The sequence below is a fragment of the Balaenoptera acutorostrata genome, chromosome 8, assembly GCF_949987535.1.
Source record: "Balaenoptera acutorostrata chromosome 8, mBalAcu1.1, whole genome shotgun sequence".
NCBI lineage: Eukaryota > Metazoa > Chordata > Mammalia > Artiodactyla > Balaenopteridae > Balaenoptera > Balaenoptera acutorostrata.
The window spans coordinates 93,214,018-93,229,546 of record NC_080071.1 but is presented as its reverse complement, the minus strand read 5'-3'; the positions used below and the strand labels follow the sequence as shown (position 1 = coordinate 93,229,546).

Below are 15,529 nucleotides of genomic sequence, written 5' to 3'. Positions count from 1 at the left end.
CGGGATTTATTTATTTTATTTAAATGAGTTTCAATATTGCTGTTCTTATATTTAATTGAAACTATTTAAAGACCCAAGTTGTTATGTCCTCTTGGCTTTCATTTTCCTTCTTCTACTAACCTTTCCGTTTCTGAGAACGTGCAGAGCGGATCTCTCTTCACAGTGGTGATTTGTAGCAGGATTGGTTTTCTTGTCGGGTGCCTCCGGGCTGTGTTTCTTTCCGCTAATTGTGGTTAAATTTTGGGCTTTGCATGTCCTATTTGGGTTTGAAATTCAGGATCTTCTGAGTACTTTCTGTTTGAAAATATTCCTCAGATACCAAAAGTTTCCTGTTGTTATACTACAGCTATTTCTTTTCCTTTTTTTTTTTTTTTTTAGCTCCCATCTAATTTCACACTTTCAATTGTGTTAATCCTTAGCCTTTAAAAAGTTACGTCAGCCTTTGTCAGTGCTTAATAAATGCACACCATTGTGTATGTATCCCCAGTCATAGAGACACTTTGTAGCTTAGATTATAGGGGAAGCTACAGAAAATTTATTTTGTTCTGAAATTGTCACTGTTTCTTGTAAGTGAAACATTTTAAGAGCAATGCATGTTCTTGCTTTTTTTTTTTTAAACTGAGTTTTATGACACTTCTGCCTGCCTGGGAGGCGGGTGTTTCTTTCTGCACAGGCCCTGTGGGTGTGTGACCTGGCTGTCCCCGAGCACGTCCCTCTCTGGCACTGGGCCCGAGCTGTTGTCCTTCAGATGCTTTCCGCACTCCTGCCGGATCTGCCGTCCTCTCCAGTCCCGCCTGGGGAGGAGACAGAGACAGAGGTGTGGACGCAGGCCTTCCTCCCCCGTTTCTGCACGATGTGTTGCATTGTCAGGCTGCGCCTGCTCGAAGTTGGGAACTGAGCTTTGTGCCTCTGTGAGCTTACCTCACACCTAGCAGAGGTCCTTCTACAGAGCGGCCTCTCAAGGGATCATCCAGATTTATCGTATTGTTTTTGTTTTCCTGAAAGCAGTTTATTTAATAAATGGGAAGAGGGGTCCCCAAGCCCCTTGGGGTGGCCTGTAAGAGTTCTGAGATGTGGCTTTCCTTCTCGCTGTGCTGACGTGTCTGCTGGTGGGGGGGAGCTACAGTGGTGATAGTGTGGGTGCCCCAGCCGGCAACAGGCCTGATGCCACACTGCACAGCCCCGGGCTTCCTCCCCGCCAGGCATTGCACGGAAGAGCCAGTTTCAGTTAGGAATATTCTTGATGAGGCAGGGCGATTGTTACTTCTGTGCGGTGTCTAAGTCTCTACCCTGGAGGTGCAGTCTTTTGAATATTCTGAGTGAAGAAGGGGACATGCACATAACGCACTTCTGCAGACGGAAGTACCATGATCGGCTCAGCGAGCCAGTTGCCAGCTGAACTAACCACTGTTTTCAAGGGACACCATTCTTACCGGAAAGAACGACTTACAGATAAACTGTGGTTTTTCAGACTTGAGTACCTGCCAGATATTTCCTTTAGAAGGAAGTTGGGCTGTCACTTTAAGGAAGACAACTGCCAGTGATGACATTTCAGCTTTCAAGTGGAAATTGGCGTTCTGGAGCATGTGCGTCCCCCACTTGGTGTCTGCTGACGCGTGTCACCTTGGGAAGCCCTCACAGAAGCAGCTCTTTCCCAGGACGAGTTCTGACGTCGCAGACACAGTGCGGGGCTGTGGTGTGGTCAAGGGCACGGCCAAGTGCACGGAGCTCGCCCAGGACAGCGTCCCACCTGCGGTCGCCACGCTGCCCCGGCCTGGCTTCCGCGTAGCGTCAGACGAGCACGCCCACAGCTGTCCCGGAGCCGTGGAGATGCTCCCCCCATTCCAGCCGCGTCTCTGCGAGGTGGTTTCCTGCGTCGCTGCCACCCAAACACCTGTCACAACACGCGGATCTCGGAAGCAGAGGTGACAGCTCCCCTCCTGTGTGATGCCGCAGGGGTTTGCAGGCAGCTCCTCCTTCCACCGGCTGTTTTCGGTTTTGGAAAAGGCGCTTCTTTTTTCCTAAGGAGAGGCGATCTGTGTTAACACTCAATGATGTTCATCATTATTTTTAAATGAATTAGGTAAATATTTTTTAAAACTCTCAGTTTTAACTTTTAATATGGTAAATATTGATAGGTACAACCACATAACGAAAGCTCTTTGGGGTCCTGAATAATTTTTAAGAGGGTGGAGGGGCCCTGAGACTAGAAATTGTGGGAACTGCTGTGCTAAGCCATCTGGTGTGGACAATCATATATTATTTTAAGGCACTTAAAAAGACTTTCTCCTTGGTGTTCTGATCCTAAGGCCCTGCGGAGGCCGAGGAGGTGTGCTGGGCTGTCAAGGGGAAGTGTTGACCTTAGCGGGTGCATGTGCGCCTGTGCGGGGATGGGGGGTGGTATACAGACCTGGCAGGTCAGGGTTTCTCTGGGGCCCGCCTGGGTGGGCAGGCGGTCTCAAGGGTGACAGGAGCCCCACGGTGGGCCCACAGGCGCTGCTAAACAGGAGTTGTAGCTATTTAATGTGATCGATTATCTATGCATGCATTATATTTACATTACATTGAATTATAGATTATTATGGCTTATTCCATAAATAAATACTAGTTGATGAAGAATTAATTTGCTAGATTTTTTGTTCTCATTTAACATTTTGTCACTTTGCAAAAAGGCAAAACTTCAGGGAAGACAGTGGACCCACGTGGATCTTTAGAAAGCTGCTTCTGAACCCAAGCTGTCAAAATGAATATAGTCACATTGAAGATAAATAACAACGTTCAAAGTGCCAAGCAGTAAAGAAAACAAACAGGAAGAGCAGGGAGAAATCTGAGAGCACAGAAGAAAATCCATCCAACAAGAAGTTTAGATAGAAACACTCTCAGTAAATGAACATTTTCTCCATTTTGTAAAAGTGAGAATTTGCAGTGCTCCTAGAAACTTTCAGCACAGCCCCCCTGGACTTCATGGGCCCATGACAGTGTGCTGGGGGCCGGTGGTTTGTTGGTAAAGGACCCGACTGAATGTTTCTTTTCTTTTAATGTTATTGAAGTCTAGTTGATTTACAGTGTTGTGTTAATTTCTTCTGTGCAGCAAAGTGACTCAGTTATACATATATATATTCTTTTTTACATTCTTTCCCATTATGGTTTGTCACAGGATATTGAATATAGTTCCGTGTGCTATACGGTAGGACCTTGTTTATCCACCTTATATATATTAGTTTGCCTGAATGTTTCTTAAAAGCACCTACTATTTAAGATATTACTCAATATTTTCCCAAAGTTAATGTGATGTCAATCCTCTTTAAGATTGCCTCTAAACCTAGAAAAATGTTACCAAATTTTGTGAAACTGAAAGTGCCTTAAATTCTAGAACCTGCTGGAGACAACAATGAAACAAAAATTATATGCAAATTGTACTTATGAACAGAGATGTAAAACCCTACACAGAATATTGGGGAAAAGAATATGATGTAAAACCCTATACAGAATATTGGGGAAAAGAATATGAGAGCACATTCTGTAGTTATTCCTTAGCAAGGGTTCTGTTGCAAGAGCTTTGTTACACAGGGAAAGTACAGAATTCATGGAAATATGGGAAAATGTTTTTTAAAAAATAAAAAAGATGAGATAAATAAGTACTCCAGTTTTCATAGTGAATACAAAAATAAATCCCCAAATTGGGAGGAAATAAGCAGTTTGTATAAATAGTTAAGGATTATTTGAAAGCAGAAGCAAGGCTTTTTCATGGTGGGAAACTCTAGAGGACCTTGTCCTAACAAGAGCGGGTTACTCAGCCATCTATTCAATACAGTAGAGATGTTGACAATTTCAATAAGATGTGAAAACCAAAAGAGATGAACAGAAAACCCCCAAAGACTCAGTGCATTCATGGATTATAAGAAACCCACTATAATCAGTCTATTTTGTATTTGCCAATAATTAAAAGTTCGATAACAAAGTGGATAGTTTTGATTACATAAAATTCCAGATTTCTGCATAGCAAAAGGGTCTCAAAAATTACATTTCCTTATTTCCATATTTAGTCCATTTGGGCCTACCCATATCGTCTGTCAGGGGCTGGTGGGGTTCAGCATTCCATTCTCTGTAATTCCCTCCAAATTTATTTTTTGTGTTGATTTATCACTTTCTAGCCCACTTCAGTTGTACCTTTAACATTTTTTCCACACATGTTTATTTTAAATTTTAATTATGAAACATTTTCCCTACTAAAGAATGTAATGAGCGTCATTTAAAGGAGAAAATAGAGCCAAGAGCAGTGGGCTGACTCCCCTCTGCAAGGTAGAGGTCATTATCAGGGCTTTTACATGTTTGCTTATCATTCCTTGGCTTCAAAAAAAATGTATATGTACGTGTGCCTCAACAATATGACTTTAGTTTTATTACATGTTTTTTGAACTTGATGTAAATGGAATCATACTGTATGCTTTATGATTTTTTTAAACAAAACTGTTTTGGAGACTGATTCATGTTTGTGCATGTAGCTGTAACTGAGGAATTTTCACTGGAGCTGAGCAATCCATTTTCTGAGTTTTCACCACTTACTCATTTTCCTAAGGACGGCCCTGCAGCTGGCCTTGGGGTGTTGCGGCCTTCAGTCATGGCGTGGTGACATCCTCCTGGGTGTTTTCTGGGACACACCTGCAGGGTCTTTTGCGGGTCCCTCCCTGGGAGTGGGATGCTGGGTCACGATGCCGGTCTGTCCCCAGCGTGGCTGCACAGCGTCCTCTTTCCCTGACCCCCACCGTGGCCTCCTGCCAGACGGCTCATGAAACCGGATCTCACCGTGCTTGCCCTAGATTGCCAGCGAACTTGAGCATCTTGTTTTGGGCATTTGTAGCTTCTGATTTGAAGTCCCCGTTTTTCTGTTCAGTCGTTTGTTCTCTTTTCTTATTCATCTGTAGAACTGATATTTCTGTGTGTGTTCTGTCCTGTGTGTCTGTGTGTGCGTGTGTATTATAGCAAAGACATGGTTACATGTGTATGTTGCTTTTTGCAGATGTGTCTTGTCCTTTTACTCTGTGGCCTTTCTTGATGAATACAGCTTCTTAATTTTAATCTTATATTTATTTTATTTGCATACCATTTCTTCTTTTTTGATCTTACTCTGCTGAAAGTAACATCCTTTAGAAGTTTCTTTAGAAGTCCCTGCAGTAGTAAATTCTGTCATTTTCTGTCTGTCTGAAATGGCATTCTTTCCCCAGCACTGTGGTCTGCTATGGCAGGTGGACACTTCCGAGTGGACAGTTGTTTTTCCCAGCACTTTGAAAATATTGTCGGCCCACTAAATTCCACTGTCACTGTTTAAAGTTCCCTGCCCACATTCGTGTCTTCTTTGTAGGAATCTGCTACTTCTCTCGGTGCTTTTATGATCTTAGTCTTCTAAGCATGTTCTGCATTTTCACTAAGCGTTTTCATTTATCTGTCTTGATATTTTTTGACTTGCTGAATGTGGAGATGAGTGTCTTTGAAAAATTCTGGGGACATTTTAGCCCTTAACTTTTCCTGTTGGTCCTTTTAACTTTTAATTTTGCTGTAATTTCAGACTTAAAGAAAAGCTGCAAGAATAGTACGGAGAATTACTGTATACGTTTATATTTTTTTAAATAATTTTTTTTCAGAATCATTTGAAAGGTAGTGGTTGAGATGACACCCTTCCCCCCACCCCCCCAACTAATCCATCGCCCAGAAACAAGGGCAGCCTGTCATCAGCTGCTCAGCACAGCAGTCAACCTCGGAAAACTACCAACCATACAACAGTGAGAGGCCTGATTCATATTTTGCCAGTTGTCCTAACAATGTCCTAGATCTCAAGAGGGTCCTACATGGCATTCAGTGACCCCAGGTTTCAGTATCCGGTGAGGAGTCTTGCCTGAAGCTGTTATTGTGATGATGGTAGTCTTGGTGATTTTCTAGTCCTGTCATTCTTGTTAATTCAGTAGTTGGCTTTTTTCCTGTAAAAAAGAACTTTCCTTTCTTATTTGTTTATTTATTTATTTACATTAGTTTGGACTGATGGACTATTTTATTAACTGCGTTTGTTCTCATTGTTATCCTTTGTTACCATTATCTCTTTTGGTGCCCAGATTGTCCTGGTTTGGCCGACGGGAGCCTCGCCTGCTGGCTCCCCTGTCAGACCCCCGGCACTTTTGAGCCCCTCTTACTGTCTGTGATACAGTAAGGTGTTCTCATCTCTCCCTGAGCCTTCCCTGCCCCTGCCCAGGAGTCAGCTGATTCTCCAAGGAGGCCTGATGTCTGTTTTCAGGGGCTGCTATTTAGGAAGCAAGCTCTGCGTGCTGGATGTGCTCTCTGGTCCTCGGCCGCCCAGCGGACAGAGCTGGGACATGGTTGTCTGTGCACGCACGGGCACGCGCACGCACACGCGCACGCCACACACCACCTGGAGCTCCAGGAGCCCCCAGCCCTGCTTCCACTCCAGCCTCGCGAGGCCCCTCAGCTACCCTTCGCCGTATCCGTCGCTCCCTCCCCCTCCGACACTGGGAAGCGTAGCTCCCAGTCCGCACGGTAGATTTACTTAGTTATTCAGTCCCGAAACGCTCAGGAAGAAACTGCTCATCTGTGCCTTTGTGAGAAGGACACCCACTACCTAGAGTCCAGTACTTGTTTAGGGTGTAGAGTCCGAGCACTGTCCAGATACCACATCCCGCGGCCACGTGGCATGGTTCTTACCGCCCCTCCCCGGGCCCAGGGTGGTTATATTGTTCATTTGCAATGTGGTTTGGTTCACGTGTTTCTGCCCGTATTTCATGTTAGAGATTTTTTTGGTTTTATTTTTCTTCTGCGTACGTAAAACATGAACGTGGTTCCTCCGGCCACTGCTGTACGGGGATCAGCCTCAGGGGCGGTGCCCCGGCTCCCGCCCGCGCGGTGCCTGCGTCCCCCCCCCCACCGCCCCTTCCCCGGGTCCGCCGCCCCAGCGCCCTACCGGCCCACCGCCACCCCTTGCCCTCCTGGACAAACGAGCAAATGAATGGACTTTATTTTGCCTTCCTCCTTACACAAAGCGGACGTCCTACAGGTAGCTGTCTGGCGCTTGGCTTTTCCACCGCAGAGCGTGTCCTGGAACCCACCCCCTCCCTCCTCGGAGCTCCCCCCGTTCCGGGCCCCGTGCGTGCGTGTGTGCCCCTGGCTTCCGGGGCCTCCCGCCGGCGTCAGGCGCCAAGGTGGGGACCAGCGTCGCCCTGGGGGACCTGGTGCGCCTGCACTGCCCGGTCGTCCACTTCGCGTACGGAAGTGATTGCTGTCAAAAGCTGAGCAGATGCGCAGTTGTAATAGAACTTGCTGTGCCCGCCGGGGTGCAGCGGGCGCGGGAACGTGCGTCCCCAGGAGCCGCGGTGCCAGCTGCCCGAGCCCACACGGCGGAGGGCAGGGGACCTTACTTTCTGGCAAGCTGGTGGATAGGAGGGGGAGCTCAGTGAGAGGCCTTTTCCCTGTCTTTACGCCTTCGGCCTGGTTTTCTGTCAGGATTTTGGCCTTTGTTCCCACAATGCTTACGAGTTCTTTATACGGAAGGGGTATTAGCTTTTATCTGGGAGAGAGACTGCGAATAATTTCTCTCAGTTTGTCAGTTACTTTTTGGGTGAATTCTTCCTATTCTCTGTGCTTTTGCCCTGTAAACCTCCTCCACCCCCTTCCCCCCGCAGTGGTTCAAACTTACCAAGTTCTTTTTTTTATTTTCAACTGCATCTGGATTTTGAGTTGCAATCAGAAGGCCTCCCTCTGTTCCCAGGCCACGTCTTCTTCCGGGGCTTGTCTGTTCCATCCTCGGCAGGTAGGTCCCTGGTCCGCGTGGCGCTTGCTCTTGTGTGTGCTTCGTTCGGATCTAATTTTCTCTTTTCCCGGGTGGCCACCGTTGATAAACAGCCCCTCTTTGTGCAGTGGCTGAGATGCCAGCTTGTCCTGCACTGGAGCTCCATGAGCCCTGGGCCCGTTTCTGGACGTCCTGCTCTCTGTCTGCCGGGTGTACCAGCCCGATGCTGCCTCGAGTGCCAGGGCTTCCCAGGGCGCTCTCGCAGTCCTCGTGCGTTTGGCCTGCGTGTCCTCTTCTTCCTCCTGGATCAGAAGCGTGATAGCTCGCCTCCCCCTGCCCTTCGGCCCCCAGCCTCTCACACCTTTCGTCTCCTTGTCTCTCTGTGCTGCCTTCCCATTTATTTTCTCAGTGCTGGTTCACTATTCTCCAATTCTCTCTTCAGCTCTATCTAATTGATGATTTAACTCATTCATTTCGTTTTAATTATCACAGTTTTTATTTCTACAAGTTCTATTTAGATTGTTTTCAAATGTGCCTGGCCATGTTTTGTATTAGTAATAATAGTTAATGATAAATAGAGAGTATCAGTGATGATCTCATTTACCCCTTACACGTCTCTCCGGGGGGAGCTTCAGCTGTTACCATCGCTCTTTGGCAGATGAGAAACAGAGGCACAGAGAGGTTATGGGACCCAGGGTCGTGCAGCTACCGAGTGATGGTCCTGGCGGGTCACTTTCTCCACTGTGATCCTTGGATGACCCTGTTTGTTTCCTCAGGCCTGCTGTTGAGATGACATCGTGGCCATGTTAGATTTTCCTGTAATTGCAGTTTGTCCTGGCCTGACTCCCACTGCCTGGGTTTTTTCCCTGCATTGTGATTTTCGATTGTGACTTTACGCCCATATAACTTTCTACGGATGTTCTTTCGGGGTTGAGAGATAGCATGCCTAGCCAGGGAGGACGTGTGTCTGGTGCCGGGGTTAGTAGCAGCCTCGGTGGCCCCACCTGGGGGGCACTTCGGGATGCAGTTGCCATGGTGTTTGTCAGGTCTCGAGGTCGTCTGGATTCCCCCCGAGCCCCTCATGAGGTGGTCTGTGATTATGGATTCCCAGGGAGTCTTCTTTCTAGATCTGCCCCCTCCCAGCCAGCATCAGGCCCAGGCGTGGACACATCCCTAAAGGGGAACTTCAGCCTCACTCCCTACTGCTCGGACCCCCAGCTTGTTCTCCTGGCCCTGGGGACCTTAAACAGTGACCCAGCGAGCTGCAGCCGAGGCAGGTGGCCTTAGGGCAGCTTCAGGACATGCCCTCGGCTCCACACCCTTCCCTCCCTCTCCGTTCACCCTCCCGTGAGTTCCTGCCCTCAGAGGGCCTTCCTTGCTCTCCTGCCAACTCAGCTGGATGCAGATTTTAGAAAGTCATCTGCCACCTGGCCAGACACAGAGGCTTCTCTCACTCCCCACTCTGTCACCAGTGCCCTCAGCTGGCTTTCTTTCGAGGGCACTTATTTTCACAAGAAACACACTTTGTACGTGATTTCAGGTGGAGAGCCTGGAAGATCTGGGCTGCGGGATGCTGTTACGTGACATGGAGAACTGCCAATAACTGCTGTCGTCGGCCTCCTGATAGTTTAGGAAGAGTCCAAGCTGCGCTGTCAAAGTGCTGTTTAATGTCACACTCTGATGTGGAGAATGGGCCCGGGGTGGGCCGTGCCACCCGTTGCTTTAGTCCTGATCTTTATTTACATTCTCAGCGAGGAGGACGTTCCCAGGGGTGATCATCGCTTGGGTTCTAAGCCCCTCGCTTTTCCGCTGCTAAAATTAGTCACTGACTGCTGCAGGGGCATTGACATCGGCGGTTTTGTCAAGTACTTTTATTGCTTTCCATTCAGAGTATAGTTAAAAATACGAAATGAATTCAAGCAGAAGCCAGACTCCGGTGCTCAGCACATGTGTCTGCTGGTCAGAGGGAGAGGTTGGGCCTGGATGATGGGGCAGAGCTTCTGACCTGCGACCTCTCCACATTCCCACGTACAGAGGTCAAGCCTGAGCAAGGGAACTTCTTCCCATCAGCTTCTTTTTTAGTCCCGGCCCTCGGGCACCCCCTGCACTGGGCCACCCACCCCCATCTTCCCAGGACATTTCCTCCTTGGCTCCTTGCCCCCCACCCCGATTGGAGGGGGTAACGTGAGGGCCAGAGAGAGGAGCACAGGGGACCATCAGATCATCCCTCCTCAAAGTGCAGAACCAGGAGGGACCATAAAGCTTCATTCTGCAGATGAAGCCCAGAAGGAATCGGTTTGCCCAAGGTCACTGCTCGTGTCAGCCTGGGCCCGGCACCAAGGGCGTGCCCTCCACTGAAGCCCTCTTTCCATGTGGCCAGGCCACGTTCTGGGGGACAGAGTGACGGACCAGCACCGATCCCTGTTGTCTGCTGCCGCGGGGAGGCTGCCCGGGGCGGTCACAGGAAATCAGCTGCACGTCTTTGGGCCGTGTTGGTGAAGCGCATGGTCCTTGTTTAGGGGCTGTTTTCCTTTTTTATGGAAGGTGAACGTGAAGGCTTTAATTTAGTTGGACACACAAAGAAAAGAATGAATTTGGCTTTCCCGTGTGGCAGTAGTGCGGTTCATTTTTCTTAACAAAACTAAGTCACAGTCTAGTGTTTTGCTGTAGAGTGAGGACAGTAGGGGACATTTTTACTCCAGGATTTTGCCATCTGGCTTTGGCCTTCCTTCAGATAATTGAAGAAGAAAGGGCAAAATATGAAGCATGGGCTTGACCCCTCAGTGGCTGCGTTCCACACAGGGCGTGCACAGTCTGAGGAGATAGGCCTGCAGGTCCCTCAGGGCTGTTTGCGGGAGGGATGGTGGTGTCTCTTAGCTGTGGTGACAGTGTCCTCCTTGTTGGCCCCTCGCGGACTGGAGACCAGGGCAGGGGTCACGACCCTGGCCCTGAGGTCACTTAGGAGGGGGTGACGGCTGAGGCCCTGGGGAGCGGCCCCCAGCCCCGGGCCCCTCTGCGTCGCGGGCTCGCCTGCCAGGTCTGGTGTCCAGCCCTTGTCCGCCTGGCGCCCTGCGTGGCCTCCTTTGCAGTGGCCGAGCGTCAGGCCAGCAGTGGGCACTGGCATCGTGGTGCCTTTGATGGTGATGATTTTACCTTATTGCTGAGCTCCCTCCAATGTCGGCTGAGAATATCTGGTTTTGATTTTCGTGACTTCGGATTTTTCGTTGAGACTTTTCTCGGGAGTCAGTCTTCTCTGTCTGTCTCCCCGCCACGTTAGTTTAGCGCTTGCGGGAACCTCGGCATCTTCGCTCATCTCTGAGCTCTGGGTCCTGCAGGGAGGCCCAGAGCACCTGTGGGACCCGGCTGGCCCTGCCAGAGCTCCCCCAGCACATCACCCCGGGGGAAGCTGCTGCTTCGTCATCTGTGCTGTGTTACAGAGTCTCAGCAGGGGGCTTCTGCATGAAAATGCAGTTTAAAATACGCTTTTTAATGTTCGTTTAAAACAAAAGCATGAAGTTCTGTAAAAGCTGAGTCTCGCGTGTGACCTGGAGGGCCTGGGCTGTCCTCTCCCATCGGGCGCCCCTCTGTCCCTTACTGTGCAGTAGCACAGAGCCCAGCCCTGGACGCACGGGTCGGGGGCTGCCGCTCTGCCCAGGCCCTCGGTCCTCAGTGTCTTCCATTTCGAGAGGCTGTCATTTTCAGCCTGCTGGTAACACTCAGGCTTGTCCATTTCCCGGATGTTCCCAAGCAGCCCTGGGTGTTAGATGTCTGTGGACAGAGACAGCTGACGCCCGTGAGGACGCTTCATGCTGCTCTCTGCGTGACCCGTGACACATGCTGCCCGGTGCGCCGGTGCCAAGCGTTGCAACACAGGGCAAAGCCAGTGTGCTGATGGCTGCAGTCATCCTTACTCACATGCCGCGGAGGCTGCTGAGTGCCAGCACGGGCGTCCTGGCGCCCAGGTGTGCAGAGCGCCCTGGGGGAGGCCACCTAGCTCTGGCCTCCGGCTGCCCAGCACCCGTCCCACTCTGGGGGATTCTGTTATTTTCTTTGTAAAATAGAATTTACTCTTCTTGAACTGGAAGAAATATTAGGAGGCAGACAGTTCATCCCGTGCCTGTGTGATTTTTTTTTTAAACATAGGTAAACACCATTGACGCCTCTTGCAGAGACGATCGTGGGATGGGTTCGCAGTGTGACCGGGCGGGGATTCCTTCTCTCTCGGTGGCTGTTTGCGTAGTGCGTGGTGGCGGATACCGGTGACTGTCGCCTTTGCCCTGAGGTCTGCCTGGTGGCCCTGCCCAGGCTCAGCCTCCTGGAGAGAGCGGTCTGCGGAGATGAAGCCGGAGGTCAGACACCGGTAGTGCCAGTGGGCACCGCTCCCCGGGGACCTGCCCACCGGCTCAGGCCAGCGGCTCCGTCCAGCGCTCTCAGACGAGGCTACGCAGGAGCAGGGGGCAGGTGGGGGCAGAGGGCCAGCCCTGCCGGTGGAGTTCAGCCCGCTCTGACCTTGGGGCTCAAGGCCTTTCCTCAGCCAGCCCCAGGCTCCCCGGGGCAGTGCCTATCTGACAGCTAAACCGTGCCCGTGGCCTGTGGGATGTTGCCCCTGAAGTAGCTCTTCCCCAGTTACGTCCGAGGTCCCTGCCGCAGCGAGGAGAGTGAGATCTGAAATCCCTGCAGCCCCAGCGCTGGCCAGGCGGTGTGGTTTTCAGCAGGGTGTGCGGGGTTCAGCTGGGACGCGCGGGGTTCAGCTGGGACGCGCGGGGTTCAGCTGGGACGCGCGGGGTTCAGCTGGGATGTGCGGCCTCAGTGCCAGCCATGGTCTGGTGGCTGCGGGCCGAGTGTAAACGGCGTCCCGGCCGAGTCCGCAGTGACCCCGCATATCATCTGCTTGTTATGTAATGTGACAGCACGGGTATGAAATAGAAACCAGATGTCGGGCGGAGCCGTGAATTCCTCGTCGGGGAGCGCGGCGGCACCGCTCGCGTTCTCTCCTCCGACCCAGGCCCGGTGCCCTGGGAGGACCGGCTCTGGAGGGGCTCCTGGGCTCTAAACAAAGGCCCTGGCGGCAGGTACCGTACAGACGCCGTGCGGTTAACTCTTTCTTGAGACGCTCGTGAAGGGCTTCCCACGCGCAGTTCTGTGACAGCCGTTCTGGGAGACCCGGCGACTCGCTCCCCGGGATCCGCCTGGAGTGACGAGACCCACCAGGGGTGAGCGGCCTCCACGTGCGCTGGCTCCGCTTGGCTTTGAGAGTGGAGGACGTCCGCCCCTGGCTGGGAAGGGGCTAGAGAGCCTGGTGGGGCGCAGGCTGGGGGGTGCTCTGGCAGCCGGGGGCTCTCGGGGCAGGGGGGGTCAGGGGGCCAACTCTGGGTGTCTCGGTGGCAGCCCCTGCCCGGCCTGGTCCCTCCCGGACACCCAGAGGCTTTGCTGACCACCTCCACCTGGCCCGCACCGTGGACACGGACCTTTGCCCTGTGAAATATGAAAAGCAAACTCACCTGGATCAGAAGTGTAGCGCTTCCCCCGCTGGAAGTGATGGCTGGCCGTGGATGGTGGTTTTTTACCCTTGCCTAACAACCAAAAATATCTCTGTTATTGGTATTTTCTGAAAGTTCATCTTCCAGAGAGATCTGCGGATTTGAGAATTCTCTATGAAGACCCTCTGGAAACAAGCCTGGGGTTCTTGGCTCTGAGCTTCCCTCCTGGGTTGCTTTAAAGCCTCATGGAAGTGTTACACTCTTATTAGGAAAATCCGTGCCGAGTGGCACTCAGGTTACAGCGTTGCACTGTGTCCAGGAAACCGTCCCCCTGAGGCGCAGAGGGGTTTTGGCTGCTCTAGTCCTGAGTACGGACCCCCCTCTGGGTCCTCACTTTCATGTCTATAAAATGACAGCTAGTGTTTGGAGTGCTTTCTGGGTGCTGGGTTGTGCTAAGTGTGTTGAAATTGCTTACATAGTCCTCAGAACACCTATAAAATTAGGTACAGATGGTCCCCGACTTAAGATGGCTCGACTTAAGATTTTTCAACTTTACGATGGTGTGAAAGTGATTCGGGTTCAGTAGAAACCGTACTTTGAATTTTGGGTTTTGTGCCTCTCCTGGGCAGTGGTATGTGGTCTGATCCCCTCTCGTGATGCCGGGGCAGTGCATCTCCCTGTCGGCCCCGTGATCACCAGGTGAACAACCGATACACTGACAGCTGTTCTGTTTTTCACTCTCAGGACGGTGTTCAATAAATCACATGAGACAGTCAGCACTTTACTGTGAAATAGGCTTGGTGTTCAATGGTTTTGCCCGACTGTAGGCTGACGTAGGTGTTCCGAGCACCTTTAAGGTATGAGGCTAAGCTGTGATGGTCAGTAGGTCAGGGGTATTAAGTGCATTTTCAACTGATGATATTTTCAACGTAGGATGGGTTTATCAGGATGTAACCCCATTGAAAGTCGAGGGAGATCTGTGCTTTTTATGACCCCCGTTTCACAGATGAGGAAACTGAGGCTCAGAGAGGGTGAATGACTTGCCCCCAGGCCGTCTCACAGTGGGGTCCTGCCCAGGCAGGGCCTGGACGTTGTGCGGCCACTTGCATCCGGGTGGCCGAGGGGCCTCACTGGGCCGCCTGCTGCTGAGCCTTCCATGCTGTCAGCGTGTGAACATCGGAAATGAGGGCAGGAATCCTGATGTTGACGAAGTGGGATGCTGTAGAAGAGTGGGCAGCAATTCCTAAATCTGGGTCCTGGGAAGAAAGTGTAAAACACTCGAACATCCTTATTCCATTTTGCTTGTTCTAAAAGAGAACTTGAAAAAAAATCCACCGACGGCGTTTGGCCGGCCAGATGTGGTTGTCAGAAAATTATCTGAGTAAGTAGAACTTCTCCTAAAATCATTCTCTCAAGCAGGAGTTGCCCTTTGACCATCTAGTAAAGCATGTTTAGCGTCACGGGTGGTGACGGGGCTACGGAGCAGCGGTGTGCGTTTTGTGGATGCGAGCGGGGGCGGCCCAAGCGATGCGGAGGACGTGTCCTTCTGACCCTGGGTCCCAGTACCTGGCTGTCCAGCCCTCTGCCCTCCCAGGCCCCTCACCCCAGGTCCCAGCAGTGGCCCTGGGCATCACTGGGAGGCCGCTGTCATCTTGGCCTTGGGCTCTGTGGGGCTTTTTTTCTAAATGTGACCCCTTCTTCATACTTCTAAAAGTAGCCCTGTTCCCCGGAGGGTTCTGGGCAAAGCCCCCACGCCGAGGGCGTTGAGCCCATTCCGGGACCCGGGCTGTGCCCAGGGCCCTTCTCCTCCTTCGTGTCAGGGTTCCAGACCCTTCTGAGCACCTGAGGCCAAAAGAAAGCAGATTGTGCCGGGGCCGGGCCTGAAAAGGGGCACCCTGACAGCTCGGCCCTTGGAGTGTTCTCTGGGGTGTTGATGGCCAGAGCATGGACTTGAGGACACGGACAGGCCCACCCCCGGTCCTGCAGCCCCCGTGGCCCCTGCTGCCCCCATCACACCGGGCTCGTGACATCCCGTGCTTCTCAGGAGCCCTTTCCAGAAGGTTCTCTCACTGAACAGTCCCGGCCCAGCGTGGGGCTCTGTGGGAAGCAAGGCTGCGTCCCCACTTGTCGTCTGGGGGATGGGGGCCCTGCCTTGGCTCTCACTGCCCACACCCACCCCCCAGTCACCATTTAAAACTAGGCGGGCACTGGGGCCAGGCTCTGCTGTGCCCGAGGGCCTCGGTCCTGCTGTCCCGCT

The 15,529-nt window shown here is 51.6% G+C and overlaps 1 protein-coding gene and 1 long non-coding RNA gene across 8 annotated transcripts in view; both read left to right on the top strand.

Annotated features, from left to right (window-relative positions):
• Positions 1–15,529, top strand: part of HDAC4 (histone deacetylase 4) — a 291,648-nt gene that overhangs the window by 68,090 nt on the left and 208,029 nt on the right. The window contains exon 1 of one of the 7 annotated variants that reach the window (XM_007184839.2): positions 12,741–12,864. The exons of the other annotated variants lie outside the window; for them this stretch is intronic. The gene's annotated coding sequence lies outside the window, so the exon portion shown is untranslated. Of the gene's footprint in view, positions 1–12,740; positions 12,865–15,529 lie in introns of those variants that run through there. 7 annotated transcript variants of the gene reach the window in all.
• On the top strand, positions 80–4,486 carry LOC130708752 (uncharacterized). The gene is made up of 2 exons (XR_009009123.1): positions 80–2,083; positions 2,673–4,486. It is a non-coding gene; the product is annotated as an uncharacterized LOC130708752 (long non-coding RNA).